Source organism: Carettochelys insculpta, chromosome 1 (assembly GCF_033958435.1).
Source record: "Carettochelys insculpta isolate YL-2023 chromosome 1, ASM3395843v1, whole genome shotgun sequence".
In the NCBI taxonomy this organism is placed as follows: Eukaryota; Metazoa; Chordata; order Testudines; family Carettochelyidae; genus Carettochelys; species Carettochelys insculpta.
In genome coordinates, this window is record NC_134137.1 from 52,019,586 (window position 1) to 52,040,771 (window position 21,186).

The window sequence follows — 21,186 nt, forward strand, 5'->3', positions numbered from 1 at the left end:
CCTCACCTTTACATAGAGCCCTCTTCTAGGGGGCATGGTGTCGTGCCCCCATCTGCCATTGTTTTCCAGGATTGGCTGGCTGCCTCCTCCTTCCCATCTTCTTTTTGGAAAGAAGGCCATGGGTGGCACTGCGTCATCCTGTCTCAGCCCTGGGAGAAAGCACCAGTATGTGGTACATTTGGCGGGGCAGAGAGGGGGCGAGAAGCGACACACCAGCAGGTGGAGGAAGGACGGCAATATAAATGAGTGAAAAGTGAGAGGTAGTCTAATGGAGATTCAGTGGGACTACCCCTGTGTTGAGCACAAGCAAAAATCTTTGCAGGATCTGGGCCTTAGTTCACAAGTGCCCAGCAGTTACTTTCCGTAATCAATAAAGCTTTCATACCTTGGACTTTTAGTCTTTCTATTTTGTCATTTATTACTGGACTAGTGTGCGTTCCCTGGGCGCCCCTAAGAACTAGTGCTCAGCATTTGATGCTCCTGTTGCTAACTTTCTGAAAGAGCTTGTATGCGACACACACAGCAACACCCTCAGAAGGACGAGGGGTGCCCGCACTCACCCATAAAGCAATAACCCTGTCCAAAAATCCATACTCAGACCTAAATCTGCTGCGCAACACAAGGTAACTTGACAGTTGATAATGGCTGGGCTGGCAGCCAGTGAAGATTACTGACATCATCCACACCTTCTGTTCATCGTAGCTATAAAAAAGAGATCTCAGACCTGCAAACTGAGTGTGCATCTAATCTGCGTAAGCTGGGGATACTATTGCTTTTACCTCCATCCTCCCTCTTCCACTCCCCCATTTGTTTATTACTTCAGCTTATTGTGTCTTCATTGATGCTGTAAGCTCCTCTCTGACTGACCAATCCCTCCACGAAGGGGGGGCCCAATGTCTGTCGGAGTTTTGGGGCCCTACCATCATTATTGATTTATATTCCTACAATATAAAGGAGGGGCGGGGGACAGATCCAAGGCTGTAGATGTCCCTGCCATAAATTACAAAGGCAGATCAAGTTCAGCGGCCTGCAGTACACCCAAGTCTCATTCCCCGAAAAGCTACACACCATCTTGATGGCCACAACTGGCCCACACCAGCTCACTGATGCCCATGGGTCGGGTTGCCCATTTCGGCTAGATGTCTTCCTGGAGGCTTCATCACATGACATAATCTTTAATTAAAGATTCATCTTTAATTCCTGGAAGCACCAGGACACTCCTCAAGGGTTGGAAACCCCACTCAAGGAGCTTGGGTTACAGGGCTGCTTCTTTGCTGTGTGGGCATCTGGGTTTGGATAGCCCTGAATCAAGCACCTGGCAATGTGGGAGGGTCCCAGAGCTTGGGCTCCTGCTGAACCTCAGAGTCTACACAGCAACAAAACATTCTCACAGCCCAAGCGCTGCAAGCCCAAGTCAGCTGTCACGGCAGAACTCAGGTTTTCCCTTGCTGTGTAGACTTACCCTCAGGCACACATGCCTTACACCAGGCTCTGACGGTCAGACCTGCCAGAAAACTTCTTCTAGAGCTGAGGGCCCCCCAACAAAGAATGACCCACCACAAGGCTTTGTTACACTGAGCTTCAGCCAGGTCACACGCCTCAGTTGATTGCACCTATGGTAATATTACTTAAGTAAACAATAGCTTTAAAAAACAATGTGTCAAAACAGCCTGTTAAAAAGGCAGATATTTACATGGAGAAATCTGTATTTGGTCCAAGGGTTCACCACATTCAAACCCTCCTACTGTGGTACCTACATGAATGGCGAGCTCAAGAGCCAACTGGATAGATGGATTATGTCAGGTTCATCTACACATGTATTTACTATATGCAGAACTAGCAGTATTGTGCCAGTCAGCCCCACGAATACTTCATTTTTCTGTTTCATTTCCCCCCCACTCCACGCACCCATCTGCTTCAGGAAAACTATCCTATTCAGAAAAATGCTTAAGCATGTGTTCAACTTAAAACACACGTTTAAGTGTTTTCCTGAATCTGGGCCTTAGATTGCAAACTCTTTGGAAGGGCTAAAATTCCTCTTGACTTTTTGTACAGCGCCTAGCACATTTTGCATTCTATGGTAACATGAATAAATAATAATTTCAGAATTGTTACTACTAATTAGCAAGGGCTTACCCAGGAAAAAAAAACTTGACTGCCAAGCCCTAGGGAAAAGTGTTGCAACTAGGAAACCAACATCTTTTTACTTGTAAACTGAGCACATTTGCTATATAGTTACTAAGGTATAACATACCTTAATGCCATATTCATGAAAAAAAAATGACCATTTTGGGTCAAATCAAAGGTCCATCCAGCCCAGAGTTCTGTCTTCTGAAAATGGCTAAGGCCAGGTGCCTGAGAGAGAATGAACCAGACAGATTCATCCCCTGTTGCCTATTCCCAACTTCTGGTAAACAGAGGCCAAGGACACCATCCTGGCACTCCTAGCTAGCTGCCGTTGATGGACCCATCCTCCTTGAACTTATCAAGTTCTTTTTGGAACCATGTTATAGTCTTGGCCATTCACAGAGATACTTTTCAGAGGGTAACTGCACGTTAATGTTAATGTAGTTCACATCACATTAAAAAGAAAAGCTGTGTGTTTTCCTCTTACCCTGGTCCAACAGAGTAGGAGACAGGTTGGAAACCCATTTAAGGCAAGGTCCTAACTCCTCGGTCTGGTCTTCTTGTGAAGGGAGAAGGAGCTGGAGCAAAGGACAGGAGCTCCAGGAGTCCTGGATTCAGCCATGGGTGGATTTCCCTGGCATAGGTATTGCAGACAGACTCGCCACAGGGTGGGGGAAGGGAGAAAGAGGGCAGTTACTACCGAGCCTGGTGATTCAAAAGGGCTAAGGGCTTGTGGCCGCCGCTGTTTCAACTGCATTAGTGGTGGCAGCCAGAACCCAGGGCCTTTTAAATCCCTGCTGGAGCACCAGGCAGCGTGCTCCGGGGGCTCTGAGGGCTCGTGAGGGGATCCTGCAGTGCTGATGGCTGGTTGCCTCAGCCCCTCCCCGTCCATCCAAAGCCCATTCCCTTCCAGGAGCACAGACCCAGGCCCCCTCCCACCTTGCCCATGGGCCCAGTAAGTCTGTGGTCCCCCTGACTGCAGAAGACAGTCACAAGCTATCCTCTGAAGTCTCCTTTGCAAGCCCAGAATCAGGAGGCGTGCTTGTAACAGAGGAGGCTAGCTAGTGGGGACAAATAACAGTAAAGACGTCGTGGCGTGGCCTTGTACTCCGGCTAGCCAACCAGCTAAACAGACTTGGGTTGATTACCAACCTGCACTGAAGCCCAGGCCACCATAACTTCACCACTGTTACTTGTGCTAGCTAGGGTGGTGCGCCTACCTGTGCTACAGTCACACCATCACTCGCAGTGAACACACTGGATGTGTCTTAACCACCCAGAAGATCCCATCCGATCAGGCTCAATCTTCCAGGGTTCAATTTCATGCGCCTAGTGGGGACAAGCAAAATTGAACTATCAGGGGGTCACCAGTCAACCCCTGTACTCCTCAATCTTGCAAAGGAGTAAGGGAGGTCGATGGGGAAAGTTTCTCCCATCCATCTCCCTACGTGAGGATGGCCAGGTAAGTCAGTTGTGGATAAGTCGATTCCAGCTATGCAATTGCCATAGCTGGAACTGTGAATCTAAAATCGACTTTAAGGTCTAGTTTAGACTTGGCCTTACCCTGAGAAGAATTACCCTCGTAGGTTCCAACTCTGACAAAGACCATGATAAGTAGTTCATAGAACTTCCTGACTTAATTTCCCTGTCTGTTAAATGAGGCTTGTAAGGTTTAGCCACTTTAATAATGCACTTTGTGATTTTGGACCGAAGCAGCAAGTGCTACACAAAACATACTTTATAAAAAAATTAAACTCGCTGCTTGTGTAAGTATTTAGTTTTTTGCCTAACATGACAAATGAGATCTCACATAGTATCCAGGCCTCTGGGGAAACACAGATCACATGTAAGTGTTGAAATGAAGAAATAGAGGAGAGAATGTTTTAACTTCTGTAAGTGGGGGGAAACGAGAAAGAGAAAGCTCTTAACGTTACACTTACAGTCATTTCAGATCCAATTTCCTGGAAGATCAGACCCGAAAACATCAGCACAAGCTGAGAGAGAGAGAGCTGAAAGGAGTGGGCCTTGTTCAGTGGCAAGCTACATCTGTCCAAAATAGGTTAAAAGTATTTCAAAATGTGTACACAAGGATTAAAAAAACAAACATAAAAAGTAGTTCTGCTGCGGGGCAGCTGTATTTCAGTGATGTGTTACTGTTGTGAAGCTTCTGTAGAACTGCTCACCGTTGACACAGTATGTAAGAGCCAGTATTATATTTTTTTGCCTGTATTTAACTGAGAAGCACTCCATTGTAACCCTACTTAACCTCTCTTTTTCTAGCTGCCAACACTGGGTGGCACTAAATAACTCCTCCTTGACATTTACAAAATCAGCTCTAAATACAGTGCTTGCAACACAGACTTGGCTCCAGCCTATCCTACCAGCAAATGGTTTTGTTTGAGAAACTTTTTGATCATATGGTTGTTCCAGCAGAAACATCTGACTCACCCGGCCTATTTTGTAGCTGGTTGGTTTGTTAGATTGTTAGCCTGCTTCTGAAAAACTCTTGCTTCAGCAGTCTTGCTGGGTATGGCGGGTGGGGGAGGGGAAACAGGCTGCCTGGGCTTTAAAGTAACATTTCCATAAAATGTCTTACTGAATGGTAGAGACTCAAACAAATCTCCCTTAAATACTTAAAAAAACAAGTCTGCTTTTATAAGAACTGAATCCACTGAGTTCATCTCCCGCTGTCAATATTGATGGGATAGGTACTGAAACAGCCAGTCTCATGGCATAGTGAGGGCACAGTTTTACTATGTTGCTCAGGCACTGCCCTGAGCTATGCTGATGTGAAACTGGAGGAGCGCAATGGGGGACCAGGCCACCCAAAGGGCGTTTTCAATTAACATTCAGCTCCAGTCCCAAACACTGCCCTCCAGGCTGAAGCCGCAGAGTGACAAACTTGTGAAACAGCTACTTTGTGGTGATAATACAATGACAGACATTCTGTTTGTAACACACCCCTTCTCCCTACAGAGAGGAAGCAGGGCTAAACCATAATGAACATTTAAAACAAGATAATAGGCGACCAAGTACTCCCTGTGGCAGTCACAGGCAGTCCTGATACAAGGAAATTAACATCACTAGCTAAAGCTAGTGTCTAAGGGTCAAATCTTCGGCTAATATTAGGCGCAGGCTGCCTCAGTGTCATCAGTTTAATCGTCTGCATGAGAATCCCACAGCAATCTCTGAAGGAGCAGAGATCTGTGGCTGTGGAAGGGTGGGGTAGGATAAGAGAGAGGTCACAGGGAGACACACTTCACCCACGCACAGGAAAAACTGCAGCGGGCACGTACAGCTTGCAGCTACACTAAGGGCCTGATCCAACTCCCAGTTAAGTCCAGGGGATTTTTTCTATTGATTTCAATGGGAGTTATAGTAAGCCCTCAAACATGGGATTCCAAGGGCAAAATGACTCTGTTAGACTCATGCAATCAAGTAAACAGGGAGAGCTGCAGGGTGGGGTGTCAGAGATCTTCACGCAGAGGGTCCTGGTTTCACAGTGATCTAAAGTTCACTGACGAAACTGCTCTCACATAGTGGAAGAATGAATCCTGCCTCCTGAGAAAATAAATCAGGGAAAACTGTGACGTGAGTCTTGCAGGTTTCCCCTCCCCCAGGAATCTTTCCCATGATCCAGCTCACATTGATTAGCTACACACTGGATTCTTAAAAACAGATTAATGACATCATACTGGAAATAGAAACAGATGCACCATCTGTTCTGTGGTATAACGTTTTGAAGGGAGGTTTTCTTAAAACAAATACCATTGTTCTAGATGTCACGGTTAGACTCTGCAAGACTGTAACATGGAACACCTTCATGCTGCTTCCCCTGAAATCAAAAATCCATCTCCAATACAAACCAGTTCTTGACTTACTTAAACCCTTGTACTCCAAGGCTACGTCTACACGTGCACCCAACTTCGAAATAGCTTATTTCGATGTTGCGACATCGAAATAGTCTATTTCGATGAATAACGTCTACACGTCCTCCAGGGCTGGCAACGTCGATGTTCAACTTCGACGTTGCTCAGCCCAACATCGAAATAGGCACAGTGAGGGAACGTCTACACGCCAAAGTAGCACACATCGAAATAAGGGAGCCAGGCACAGCTGCAGACAGGGTCACGGGGCGGACTCAACAGCAAGTCGCTCCCTTAAAGGGCCCCTCCCAGACACATTTTCATTAAACAGTGCAAGATACACAGAGCCAACAACTAGTTGCAGACCCTGTATATGCAGCACGGACCCCCAGCTGCAGCAGCAGCAGCCAGAAGCCCTGGGCTAAGGGCTGCTGCCCACGGTGACCACAGAGCCCCACAAGGGCTGGAGAGAGAGTATCTCTCAACCCCCCAGCTGATGGCCGCCATGGAGGACCCCGCTATTTCGATGTTGCGGGACGCGGATCGTCTACACGTCCCTACTTCGATGTTGAACGTCGAAGTAGGGCGCTATTCCCATCCGCTCATGGGGTTAGCGACTTCGACGTCTCGCCGCCTAACGTCGATTTCAACTTCGAAATAGCGCCCAACACGTGTAGACGTGACGGGCGCTATTTCGAAGTTACTGCCGCTACTTCGAAGTAGCGTGCACGTGTAGACGCAGCCCAAGTGGAGCATAGGTCATCTACAAGTCTCCTCCACTTCACTCTGTCTCAAGACAAAAAAGCTGACTCCCGGAGTACCCCAATTGTTGTCCTTCAGTCTCAGCAGATGTTCTCCACATTGTCCAAGATCTTCCTCTTTTGTGTTCTCCTTGAGGGTCCCACTTGAGGGTTTGACAGGTTATGCTGGATGATGGTTTTCTGAGAGTGTGATCTAGCCATCCCCACTTTCTTCTCTTGCTTTGAACATCAGTTGGCTCTTGTCCTGCTCTGTTCCAAAGCTCCTCATTTGTGACAAAGTTTTGCCATTTGATGCAAAGGATGCACCTCAGGCATCTGTTTATGAGTGTTGGTAGCTTGTGATTTGAAGACTTTTTCGCATGCCAGTTCTCACATCCATACACAAGCACACTCTTCACATTTGTGCTGAAGAGCCACAGTTTCATCTTTGCAGATATTATTTGTGAACTCCATATGAGATAGGGAGTATTGAATGCAACTGTTGCTTTCCCTATCCTGGCATTGATACCTTGTCTGTTCCTCTGTCTCTGCTCATTAGATTCCCCAAGTAGGTGAACTGCTCCACATCTTCTAGATCATCCCCTCCCAGTGGATGGTGCTGTTCTTGGACTGGTTGATCCTCATTGTTTTGGTCTTTCCCTTGTTAGTGCTCAGTCCAGTCACTGAGGCAGTTTTGTCTAGTGTTGTGACCTTTTCCTCCATGCTTTCATGTCTGTGTGAAAGAAGGGCGACATCATCAGCAAAATCAATGTCTTCTAGCTGTTTGAAAGGTGTTCACCGAAAATGCCTTGGTGGTGCCCATCTGTTGCCCTGTTCATAATCCAGTCCATTGTTATCAAGCTCAGGAAAGATGACAATAGGCGCTTTGTTGCACTCCTGAGCGATGCTGAAAGATGCTGTCAAGACACCATTGTGAACTATTTGGTAACACTAAATAAGAGCTCCTTCTTATTAACCCTCTGGACAATATGAGTTATGTTTGCAGATGTTTTGTCTCACAGCCAATTTAAGTAACATCTGAATCATGAAAATTATTACACGTTCTAGATAATGAGATATGTCAGTTAATAATATCTCTGTCACTGAAGGTAGGTGTTCAGCATCTGTAGTTCAATTTGTCAAATTATTAAATATTTTCACTTATGCCAATAATTAATGCTGATTTTGTTGTTCAAAGATATGGTACACTAAAAAGTGCTTATTATACTAATTTGCATGTAGGTATCCACATATAGTTCTGCATATTCATAGCAGCAGCAAGATGATCTAGTTATTGTCTTTCACAATTTCATGAAGTGTTTTAATTCTGGGTTATAAAGATAAATATGCTCAATCAGTTTTCACAAACTGTCAACAGTGAGGAAAGGAAGACACCCACTCATCCATCAGCAAACTAATGTCATGATTCACATCATTGTCAGTATCGGACAAAGGTGCCGGCTTCTAATTTTCCCGTTGGCTACAGTTACACAACAGCGCTCTGTTGACAGAAGTCACTATCGGAAGACATTTCCCAACAAAACTTCTGTTGACAGAGTGCAGCCACACGCAAAAGCCAATAGCAAGAGTGCTCCACTCTGTCGACAGAGCGGCTGGACTGCCTGGCTGCTCTCTCAAAAAAACAGGTACCTGGAAGCAGAGCAGACAGGGCTGCCCGTTGATCTGGATGCCCTGTCTGTTGAGAGAAGACCTCCCAGATCATCCACACGGCTATTTTGTCAACAGAATCTGTCGACAGAAGCATTATGCCTCATGGCTGAGAGGCAGAACGCTGCTGGAGAAAGTGCTGAGTTTTGTCGACAAACTGTCCGCAAAATGCATTTTGTGTGTGGTTGTTCCACCAGTTTTGTTGACAAAACCGGGGTTTTGTCTGCAGAACTCACTAGTGTAACTGTAGCCCAGGGTGCTCAATTCCAACTTGGTCCCAGGCCCCACCCCAACCCTACCCAATCCTCCAACCCCCACTGTGTCCCAGCTCTTCCCACTCCTGCTCTGCCTCCACCCTACCTCCACCCCCTTTCCCATAAGACCTCACCCTGCCTTGCCTTTCTCCCTCCTTCCCCACCCATGCCTCTTTCTGCACCATTCCCTGAGTATGCCCCATCCCTACACCTTTGGTGGGGGCTGTCTGCAGCCAGGATTTGGGGTTGGGGAGAGGAGTGCTTGTCTGCAGGTGGGTGCTCTGCACCCACTAGTTGTTTTCCCTGGATGGTCCAGTCCTTGAGTGCCTGTGAAATCACTCAAACCCAATCCTGCTGTCTTGGGCATCAGTGGAAGTTTCAGGGAGCAGGATCCCTTCAGCTATCTAGGTATTTGTCTGGTCCCCTCAGTGTAGCATTTGAGCTTCTCAGAATGTAATCAGAGCCACCGCTGATGGGTGGATTGATTGAAGTGAAATCTTGATGGAAGAGCTCAGAAGACGATTCTTCTTCTCCTTTCCCCACTTTGTTCCCTCTCACTTTCATACAGAGAATGCTGCCAAGGCAATGAATGCAAGCTGCCGAGCCCAGAAATGCACTGGAATTCATTATTGTGGACACGTGAGCATAAATGCAGCCCTGTTGTGAGTCACCATGTGGACACAGAGGTCTGCATCAGCGGCTTCTGATACCATTAGGGGTCTAAGTTGCCATTCAGTGTAAGGCAGCAGCTCTCTTAGAAAGGAAATAAAGAAGAGCCACAAGACGAAAAATCGTTTCAGAACTCTCTCATCAGTTTTCTTTCCGAAGGTTCTAACGGGGCGGTTCTAGGCTGGAATTTCAGGTGCGGCACATGAGCCTTTCTTAACTGCTGTATTGCCACCCAGGGTGCCCCAGTCTTCCAGTGTGAGCACCCAGTGCTCTACACTGCCACAAATCCTGCTGCCACTCTTCGACATCTGTGCAGACTAAGCCACAGAAAAGTTAGAGCCGAAATTCACAAATCAGCGGGCCTGAAATGAGGGCTTAAAGTGGGAGGCGGGGCGCCACACAGGGCAGCCACCCCAGCCAAAAAAGTTAATAGACTAAGCTACTGAGGGGGGCTTTAAGTACTGTGGTCCAGATGCACAAATGTACTTAGACACCTAACTCGGAACTTTAAGGCACCACCGCACTCCACAGGAATCACTGGAGCAGGACTCTGCGTCTCCCACACGGGTGCCCTGGCCATCACCCCACCAGCTGACTTTCACATTCTGTCTGGAAAACGTCAGCCTACGCGACTTGCTCATGGTCGCTCCGCAAGCTAGCGGCTGAGCAGGAGAAGAACCCAGGTCTCCTGACTCTCTGTGCTTAACCACCAAGCCAAGATGTACGGGCATTCAGAGCTGTCCCATCCATAGGACAAGGTGGGGCAACTGTCCCACGCCCCAAGTTTTTGGGGGTGCTGCAGTGGCTGCCCCAGCCATCCTATGGACAGGCCAGGGGAGGATTAACTGCGGCAGGGCTCTAGGACAGCAGCAGGCATTGGCAGTAGCAGCGGGGGTTGCCTTCCCCTTGCCCCCTCCACGCTACATGGGCAACAAGGAGCAGGCTGCTGCTGTGTGGTAAGTGAGGGGAAGGGGCATAACCCCCTGCTGCTACTGCTGCCACCATCTGCTGCCGTGCCCTGCCCCCAGTAATCTCCAGGCCCTCTTGAGTAGGGGAGGGGATAAAGGGAAGAGTGAGGGTGGAGTCGGCAGCGGGGCTATAGTATGTGGGGGAAGGTTTCCCAGGGTCCTGTGCCTGGGGCACTGAGGCGGTCAGGGTTGCCATGAGCCCTGCCTTCCCTTGGGATAGCCCAGCTGCCGTTTCACTCTTCTTTACGGCATACTTGCACTAATTCATCTAAGGCCCTTTATATCACAAATTGGAAGGTACAGCTTCCCCAGTTCTCAACAGCCTCATACTTTGATATCACCTTAATGTTTACTCAGGAGCTCTAGGCTTGTTCTTTGGTACCGCTTAGCATGTTCTAGTTTATCTATTGAAGCTTATGACTGCTGTAAAGAATGGGCCAGTTTCCTTTCTCTGCTGGACATGTTATTACAACTGGACTAATTGATCACATATTGGCTGCTGCCTCTGAGAAACAATTATAACAAGACATGTGCACAGCTAGCTTTTAAGATAACACTATTTACCTATCTCCCTTTTATCAATCATGAAACTGAGATATGGAAAAAATGATTTGCCCAGGATTAGAATTCATGAATTTCTAATTTCCCATCAAGCACTGAGTCTACTAGACCATGGAGGAAGGATCACGGCAGAAATTTTTTTCTTCTCCCTTCAGTATGAGAGATTCCCCTCATTTGGGCCCTTTGTTGAACAGTTCTTTATGAGATGCAGTGCGTCTCCTTCGCATTAGACCCACACCGACCCTAATTTGGCACTTCATGCTTTCTTTTTCCACAGCTGCTGTCAAGGCTTTCTGACAAAAGGTGAAGCTGTGAAGACCAAAAAGAAGGCTGTTGTCAGACCCTCAATAAAGTACCAGTAGTTCTTCATACCCTTTGGTCTACAAAGTAAGTTCCATAACACTGACCAGTTGGTAACAACTTTTGGTCCCTACCGACATGAGCAGGGTTGGAATCAGTGCCTTGGAAGCAAAATGCCCTATATACTATTACGCATTCCCAAAGGAAGCTGAATATGTTTTTTATTAAATCAAGCCATAGTTCTCAAAGAATTTGTCTTTGGAAATAGGAACTGAACCTTATGTTTGGCACCCTGCCAAACACAAGACAGTACATAAAGGCAAGGAATACTTATTTTTGACTGCATGTTTATGAACAGGCTGCTAGAGAAAATCAAAGCGAATATTTATAAATAATCTTCTGATGGTGACACAGATGTGGAGGCCTGACTTGCTGATATGATATTTTGGTGTTCAGATGTATAATATTTTTCATTCAGATTTGTACATGCTATAATAGCCTGTATGGCTCACTAACTGATTTTGGCACAATGCCTAATCTCTTATGATAACTCTATTTATTTACTTAATCCATGGTAGCTAAAATGTTGGAGATGGGTTTTATTACTCCCTTTAACATTACTCTTCTATTTAGTGGTGTTGGTGTATTATTGCTGTTTTGTTTCGTTTCATTATTTTGCTGGAAATGTTGTTCATAGTAGCTGTGTCTACACGTGCACGCTACTTCGAAGTAGCGGCACTAACTTCGAAATAGCGCCCGTCGCGGCTACACGCGTCGGGCGCTATTTCGAAGTTAACTTCGACGTTAGGCGGTGAGACGTCGAAGTCGCTAACCTCATGAGGGGATCGGAATAGCGCCCTACTTCGACGTTCAACGTCGAAGTAGGGACCGTGTAGACGATCCGCGTCCCGCAACGTCGAAATTGCCGGGTCCTCCATGGTGGCCATCAGCTGGGGGGTTGAGAGATGCTCTCTCTCCAGCCCCTGCGGGGCTCTATGGTCACCGTGGGCAGCAGCCCTTAGCCCAGGGCTTCTGGCTGCTGCTGCGGCAGCTGGGGATCCATGCTGCATGCACAGGGTCTGCAACCAGTTGTCGGCTCTGTGGCTCTTGTGTTGTTTAGTGCAACTGTGTCTGGGAGGGGCCCTTTAAGGGAGCGGCTTGCTGTTGAGTCCGCCCTGTGACCCTGTCTGCAGCTGTGCCTGGCACCCTTATTTCGATGTGTGCTACTTTGGCGTGTAGACGTACCCTCGCAGCGCCTATTTCGATGTGGTGCCGCGCAACGTCGAAGTTGAACATCGACGTTGCCAGCCCTGGAGGATGTGTAGACGTTATTCATCGAAATAGCCTATTTTGATGTTGCTACATCGAAATAAGCTATTTCGATGTTGGCTTCACGTGTAGACGTAGCCAGTAACAGTATTAGGTTAGAGGAAGACTGTAGGTGCTACACAACAATAAACTCCCATGAGGATTTGTTTATTCAAACTACAAGGAAAAATGGGTCAGAATTTGATTCTAATTTGTAATGGAGTAAATCCAGAGCAACTTTATGGAAGGCAATGGGATTATAATCTTGATTCACACCTGTGCAAACTATTAGCAGAATTTTGTCACACACTGGTGAGGCCTCATATAGGCCTTGTCTACACTAGCCCCAAACTTCGAAATGGCCATGTAAATGGCCATTTTGAAGTTTACTAATGAAGCGCTGAAATACATATTCAGCGCCTCATTGGCATGCGGGCGGCCGTGGCTCTTCGAAATTGACACGGCTCGCTGCTGCGCGGCTTGTCCCAACAGGGCTCCTTTTCGAAAGGACCCCACCTACTTCGAAGTCCCCTTATTCCCATCTCCTCATAGGAATAAGGGGACTTGGAAGTAGGTGGGGCCCTTTTGAAAAGGAGCCCCCTCGGGACGAGCCGTGCGGCGGCGAGGCGCGTCAATTTCAAAGTGCCGCGGCCGCCCGCATACTAATGAAGCGCTGAATATGTATTTCAGCGCTTCATTAGTAAACTTTGAAATGGCCATTTACATGGCCATTTTGAAGTTTGGGGCTAGTGTAGACACGGCCATAGAGTATTGTGTCCAGTTCTGGGTCCCAGAACAGAGAGGATGTGGATTCATTAGAGTGGGTCCAGCAGAGAGCAACAAAAATGATTAAGGGTCTGAAGCACAAGACCTATAAGGAGAGGCTGAGGGATTTGGGCTTGTTTAGTTTACAGAAGAGAAGACTTAGGGGTGATTTAATAGCAGCCTTCAACTTCCCGAAGGGGAGCTCTAAAGAGGATGGAGAGAAACTGTTCTCAGTGGTGTCAGAGGACAGAACAACGAGCAATGGTCTGAAGTTACAGAAGGAGAGGAGTACGTTGGATATTAGGAAGAACTACTTCACCAGGAGGGTGGTGAAGCACTGGAATGTGTTGCCTAGAGAGGTGGTGGAATCTCCATCCCTAGAGATTTTTAAATCCCATCTTGACAAAGTCATGGCTGGGATGATTTAGTTAGGGTTGATCCTGCTAGATGATCACCTGAGGTCCCTTCCAGCCCTAGGATTCTATGATTCTACAATTCTTTTGGTACTATATTCAGTATTACAGCAAATATCCATCTGTGGGTCTGAATGTGTTCTGGTTGCCCTGAGTGTGTCACGCTCAATATCAGATGGGCAATTTTGGCTTTGATGTTATGGTGTAAAATAAGCAACCCATGTCAGTCTTCACTTAAGATTTCTTGTCTGGGTTTTTTCAATGTGTGTCACATGCTGCCCAGGATTATTTGGGAGTCTTTTAAGATTTCAATCATCTTCCAAAACTAGAAATGGACAAGATGGACTCAGTTGATGCTTAAAGCCAAAGCTCTGCATTCCAACACAACTTCTTTCAATGCAAAAACATTTCACATATATCAAATCAGAAACCACAAAAATTTTAAAATTAACGTACGTGGCTCCCATATTTTGTCTGGATGCCATTTAATAGGGTTACAAGTTAAAGGGAAAAGGAAAGCATTAGATATAAGTGTGACCCTTTGCTCCACAGCTTCCCCTTAGTATTAAAGTCTCTTTGTTATAGGACACAGATTTTTAGGTCTTTAAGAATATGGCCTGCTCCAAAAACTTTAAGGTCTCTTCATAAAACTTAATTACCCACCAGGAGAAATAAAGAAACAGGTTGACACAGCCAGATGACTCCCCAGAAAGCAGCTACTTCTAGATAGGCCCAAGAAGGTCAATAACAGAGCACCACTTATCATCATCTACAGAACCCAGCTCAAAGCCCTCCAGGGTATTATCAACAGCCTACAGCCTATACTGGAACATCGTGCTGCACTCCAAGCGGCACTGTGTGAGAGGAATGTCCTGTCCCACGGACAACCACCTAACGTCAGGAAAATTCGTGCTTGCAACTCCAGCTCATACCACAGAAATACTAATCCTGGAACTTTTCCTTGCAACAAAGCCCGTCGCTAACTCTGGAGACACCAGCACTGGACCTAACCACTTCAGTTACACAATCAGGGACTCATATTCCTGTGCTTCCATTGATGTTATATATATCATCATGTGCCAGCACTGCCCCTCTGCTATGTATATTGGACAGACTGGACAATCACTTCATCAAAGAATGGATGGACAGAAATCTGACATTAGGAATCTGCCTACGTATAAACCTGCCAGGGAGCATTTCACCCACCTAGCTGATTTATCAGTATTCATTTTTTGCTTTGTTTTGTTTTATTTTGTTTTTCTATCTCTCTGGCTACGTCTACACTTGCACACTATGTCGAAGTAGCCTAGTTCAACATAAGAACGTCGAAATAGGCTACTTCGACACATATCATCTACACATCCTCCAGGGCTGGTGCCATCGACGTTCAGCGTCGAAGTAGCAACGGAGAACGTCAAAAGGAGCCGCCCCAGAAGGCAATGCAGAGTGTCCACATACACAAGCACTCCCCATCAAAATAAGGGGACAGCAAAGCCCCAAGCCGCTCCCTTAAAGGGCCCCTCCCAGACACACTCAGCCTGCACAGCATGGCTGCGTCTACACGTGCACGCTACTTCGAAGTAGCGGCAGTAACTTCGAAATAGCGCCCGTCACGTCTACACGTGTTGGGCGCTATTTCGAAGTTGAAATCGACGTTAGGCGGCGAGACGTCGAAGTCGCTAACCCCATGAGCGGATGGGAATAGCGCCCTACTTCGACGTTCAACATCGAAGTAGGGACCGTGTAGACGATCCGCGTCCCGCAACATCGAAATAGCGGGGTCCTCCATGGCGGCCATCAGCTGGGGGGTTGAGAGATACTCTCTCTCCAGCCCTTGCGGGGCTCTGTGGTCACCGTGGGCAGCAGCCCTTAGCCCAGGGCTTCTGGCTGCTGCTGCTGCAGCTGGGGGTCCGTGCTGCATATACAGGGTCTGCAACTAGTTGTTGGCTCTGTGTATCTTGCACTGTTTAATGAAAGTGTGTCTGGGAGGGGCCCTTTAAGGGAGCGACTTGCTGTTGAGTCCGCCCCGTGACCCTGTCTGCAGCTGTGCCTGGCTCCCTTATTTCGATGTGTGCTACTTTGGCGTGTAGACGTTCCCTTGCTGCGCCTATTTCGATGTTGGGCTGAGCAACGTCGAAGTTGAACATCGACGTTGCCAGCCCTGGAGGACGTGTAGACGTTATTCATCGAAATAGCCTATTTCGATGTCGCAACATCGAAATAAGCTATTTCGAAGTTGGGTGCACGTGTAGACGTAGCCCATGAGATCCACAGAGCCAACAACCAGTTACAGACCTCGTGCATGCGGCATGGACCCCCAGCTGCAGCAGCAGCAGCAGCAGTCAGAAGCCCTGGGCTAAGGGCTGCTGCACGCAGTGACCCTAGAGCCCCGCAGGGGCTGGACAGAGTGTCTCTCAACCCTTCAGCTGATGGCTGCCATGGGGGACCCCGCTATTTTGACGTAGCGGGATGCGGATCATCGACACAAACCCTACTTCGACGTTCAACGTCGAAGTAGGGCGCTATTCCCATCTTCGGATAGGAATAGCGACTTCAACATCTCGCCGCCTAATGTCAATTTCAACGTCGAAATAGTGCATGGTGCGTGTAGACGCAACGCGTACTATTTCAACGTTGTGCCAGCTACTTCGAAGTAGCCGGCTAGTGTAGACACACACTCTGTTATATATTCATCTTTCACATTCACAATTTCCAGACCTGAAGAAGTGGATCTGCCCCACGAAAGCTCATCACCTAATACAGTAAATTATTTTTTTAGTTTCTAAAGTGCTACACAACTGCTGGTTTGTTTTGCTCTCACTTATGTTTAGGAAAGCTACCTAGGGGGCCCATTTGTCAAGTGCAGAGATTGCCTTTTTTATTGTGTTTTGTGCAGGAACTAGCACAAGGGGAACTTGGTCTAGGCTTGGGCTCCTAGGTGTTCTGTGAGGAAGGTGAGCTGAGCCGGAGGAAGTGTTGATCTCTGAGCCTGCTGCCATGGGCCCTTCCTTGGCTTGGCTGGGCTCCCCAGGGAGCCCCTTGGTGCTGGGGCTGGCTCAAGTGAAAACCCCTGGGGCAGCCAGAGCTGGTGAATGCCAGAGGGGCAGAGAAGCACTTTGAGATCCGCAGGGAGCTGCGGCAGGGGGCTTTGCACAGATGGAGTGTATGTGTATGCCTGGGCCAAGGCGCAGCTGGGCCCTGACCCCTAGCTAGCCTGGGCAGGGAAACGCAGAGTAGGTGGGCACAACCCCAGGCTCACGCTGCCTATGACAGGTGGGGGTTTCCTCTGAGCCACCTTGCCGCTGACTCAGCTGTGCTGGGGGCAGCCAGACAAGGGCTCCCCAGAGCCTGACGCCAGTAGAATCCATCAGGCACCCCACCGGGAGGGACTCACAGCAGCTCCACAGGGGGCATACATGCCTCCAGCTGGCCCGAGTTTGCCTCCGGTGCGTGCAGGGTTCAGCTCAGGTGGGTCTGGTGGGGTGAAGGCTTCACCCCAGGCAGCAGCAAGATTGAGGTGAGGGCTTGGGGCAAGGCTTTGCCTCAGGAGGGTCGGTGGCTCCCCAGGAGGTCACCCTAGGAGCAGCCCTCATTACGGCACACATGGGACATGGCCTTGCTCCTCTCATGTCAGTGGCAGTGGTACTGGTGCTGTGGCTGGCCCCAGCCATGCTGAGCCCCAAGCTTGCCTCACCCTGCCCACCCTGTATGTGCCTTGGGACGGCCAGGAGCGGGGAAGGGGCTGCCCAGCACATTCAGGAGCAGCACCCAGTTCTCACGTCCACAACCTCTGGCTCCTTCACAGGCATATTCCTTGTCTAGGTTAAACAATGTCATTGGGCGGGCCACACTTAGATACCTTAAAAACATGGAGTGCAGGCTGCAAAAATATTCGATCGGGCTATATGCAGCCCTGGCTTGCATGTTTGACATGCTTGTGGTAGACCAGGGACACTCCATTACATCTCTATTCCTTCCTCTAGACCACCTGCACAACCATTGTCAGTCTGTCTTCTATTGGGGGTCAACTCACCCTTTAGTCTGGTTACCATTCAGTCCTAACTCAGAACTAGTACCATCAGACCAATTAGTGGACACATTCAGTGCATAACATTGAATTTAGATCCATCTTGATTTGTGCTTTGCAGCTCACCTTTACACCTTGTAGTTTTATGGGCTTTTTTGCAGTTTTACTATCACTGGATTTAAAAAGCAAAAAAGAGAGTGGTCTGCACTGTTTAGAATTCCAGCCTATAGTAAATCAAATGGCTTGTGGGACTGGTACTGAGACACAGAGTCTTTCACCTATAGGCCATTAATTCAAATATAACCCAGTTAACAGTAGGTTGTTTGCTTATTTACCTTTACTATTTTAGGTTCTTTGGCTTATGAGAAATTAGTTTAGTAGTCCATCTCAATCCTGAGTGGCCACAAAACTCTTTATCTTTGGCACTTGTTTAGCGCTACCAAATGTCACAATTTTATTGAGAGTCTCACAATACATGGTGTTTTTCTGAGACTCTTGGTTCCTGCAGTCATGGGATGATGAAGGGATCTCAGCTTTCTCTTCTTCAATAAAGCAAGTTTCTACTACTTATGGTTGGAAAGAAAAATTTGAACACATTACCCAACTCCACCACCACTACCACCAAATGTTCAAACGATGGGTGAGGAATAAAAAGAACAAAAGTCATTATTTTAAAAAAACTTATAATTTTTATGACAGTTTCATGATTTTTGAACACTTCCGCTAACCACGCTGCTTATTGGCAGTCTCAAGAGAATGCCAGTGTTTGAATACAAGGGAGCCTGAATTACTCTCTTCCTCCTTTTGGTGGTCTCAACAGCTCAGAAGAGAAATGTTGGCATGCCAGTGTGGAGAGGCTCATGCTGAGGGAGATTGTTTTTCATTTGTTGTGAAGATAAATACAGAACTTCACTCTCCAGGGTCTTCATTCTGGCATCTGAGATGGGCAATTTAGGAAGGCAGAAGGAAATTCCAACCCAAGGGTTTGCAATAGCATGCGGTTCTTTAAGGATTTCTTTGTGGCTCCCAAAGCTATAATTGCAAAATATTTAAAAAAAACCCTCCTGATTATTTTCAATATGTTGGTGAACATTTAAAAGCCAAACAATGAACAGCTCATATCTAAATAGCAAACAACTTGTGATCTCAGAACTTTGGATAACTCCAGTGCCTTGTGAGATATGCGTGTGCACTGTTCGTATAATAGGGGTTACAAACAGTATGGTTTGACATTATTTATAAAGGACCGTTTCATATTCACATGCACTGTGGCTCTAGAATTTTTGCGCTTTTTACCAAATTCAGGAAAACAATGGCTCTTCTTGCTCTTTTTGTCGCTGACCCCATTTAATGTAGTCTTGAAACTGTTGAAAATCATTGAGGAAGCTTTACTGCCCCATTTGTTTGATAAAGATGAGATGATAGTCTGAGACATTGCTTCTTTGCCTGCTACAGCATCCTGATCCTTGAATGTTTCCTCCTATTGTGTGCTATGCAGGGAAGAGAAGCTTCAGTCTTCTTGTCATCACAGTGAGAGGGGATCAGAGGCCCAGATTACTCCTGGCAATAAGATATCCATAGTTCTGAATATAGCCACTTATATTCGTAGGTGCGGGGTGGCATCCATGTCTTTTCCCACCACAAATTATGATGCCCCAGATATCCTTCCCATCTTCTTCCACTAAGGATATGTAGGATAACTCTGAGCAAAGACTAAGGATGTTGAAGGAAGATCTCCATATTGTCCTCTTCATCTTCAGCTGCAACTGAAAAAAAAGGTGAATTAAATGTAACCAGAGGTGTATGAGCGTCCTCAGACTGAGTGGTTTTTGGTATCAAGAAATGCTCAGAAGTTGCAAGCAATGGAGCTTCTGATTTATCAGTTACTGATAAGTCCTTTGAATACCTAAAGTCTTTGGCTATGTCTACACTAGAGTGATCTGTCGACAGGACTTACAGTCGGAAGATATCTTCCGACAAAATTTCTGTCGACAGATTGCAGCCAGACAGCAAAGCCGATCAAAAAAGTGATCCTCTCTGTTGACACAGAGTGGCCAGCCTGCCCGGCCACTCTCTCAACAGAACAGCCAGCCAGAAGCACAGTAGAGAGGGATATAGCCTCGGTGCAGGGCACAAAGATAGCAGCAGCATACACATAGGCTGAATGGACCTTACTTTGAAAATCCTCAACTGAAGGGTCATGCAATGCACACACACCGTGAGTGGAACATCCCTAGGGACTCTATATGAAGAAGAAGGTTCAGTGCTTCTGAATAATTTATAGCAAGGTGCTCTTTTTTCTTTTCATCCATAGTCTCAGTGTCTATGAGTTTTCACAAACAAAGGAAGGAGAAGAGTGTATCGTGCTTGTAACTCCACCTCTTTTGGACAGGGGTGTTTGTGTGTTGCATTAGCAACACACTGTGCTCACATAGAGGTCTGTAAGCTAGAAAAAGCTCTTCTTGTTCTTGGTTCCTGCATTTGTGGAAGGAGGACATCATACATTCATTGTAAATAAACAAGATTATATCAAAGGAAATTTCTACCAGCAGTTACTTCTCCTAGCCTGAGGACCTCAAATTTTGGCTATCTGATCAAAAAGAGGCAACGGTTTTATGAACTAGAAGGAACCATTATAATGCCAGTAAAATAGAGGGAACGCATTTCAGTGTAGAGAATCATGTTATGACCTTGTTGGTACTATTTGGAAAATATATGGATGCTATAATACAACAACCAGATGTAGAAACAAAGAGAGGTAAATGCTGCTGTTTTAAAAAGTTATTTAGCCTGTAAATCAAAGTTCTTCAAGAGAATAAACTAGCTAGTTACAGTAAGGAGTCCTTCTTTAACAAATCAAACCACTCTGTCCTTACAAGAAGGCCATATCGCAGGACTAATAATTTCACTCTCATGTGCATATGAATTGTGAGTTTAGGAAGAATAGTCACTATCCAAGCTATTAAAACAGGTTTACCTGATGTTTAGGCTCGTCTGGGAACTATTAGAGCACTGAACTGTGGACCTGTTAAATCAAACTGATACAATATAATAGAGGTGTCATAGTGGCTTCATAATTAGGGTTGCACTGATATGTGCACTTATGAACAAACTCCCTCTACTGCACACTTTATTGATTTAATTTAGCCTCCAAATTTAACATGCTCTTTCTTCAGGGGACAGTTTAATTTACAGTAATACTTGTGTGGCCAAATATTGAGTAAATCTCAAAGAGAAAACAGATGAAGAGTCCTTCTTTGCAATTTTCTTTGAGATTAAAATGTTTTTTCAAGCTCTTGCAGCTAAGGAATTACAGGTCCTGTCCCACAGGAGAGCCATGTGAGTGGACTTCTTCACCCTTAAAAAGTTCTATTGTCAGGGGACTACCTTTGGAGCAGATTCTAAATTTCAAAGATTTTAAGCTTAAACCCCAAACCAATTACTCAGACTTAAACTCTGCCACAAGAAGTGCATGCAGCGTTTCCCAAACTTTTGAAGCTGTGGCCTCCCTCTGGAAAAC

The 21,186-nt window shown here is 46.6% G+C and overlaps 1 long non-coding RNA gene across 1 annotated transcript in view; it reads left to right on the forward strand.

Moving 5' to 3' along the window:
- Nucleotides 1-21,186, forward strand: part of LOC142004644 (uncharacterized) — a 71,620-nt gene that overhangs the window by 45,042 nt on the left and 5,392 nt on the right. The window contains exon 3 of the long non-coding RNA XR_012643002.1: nucleotides 11,131-11,240. This is a non-coding gene — a long non-coding RNA (uncharacterized LOC142004644). The remainder of the gene's footprint in view (nucleotides 1-11,130; nucleotides 11,241-21,186) is intronic.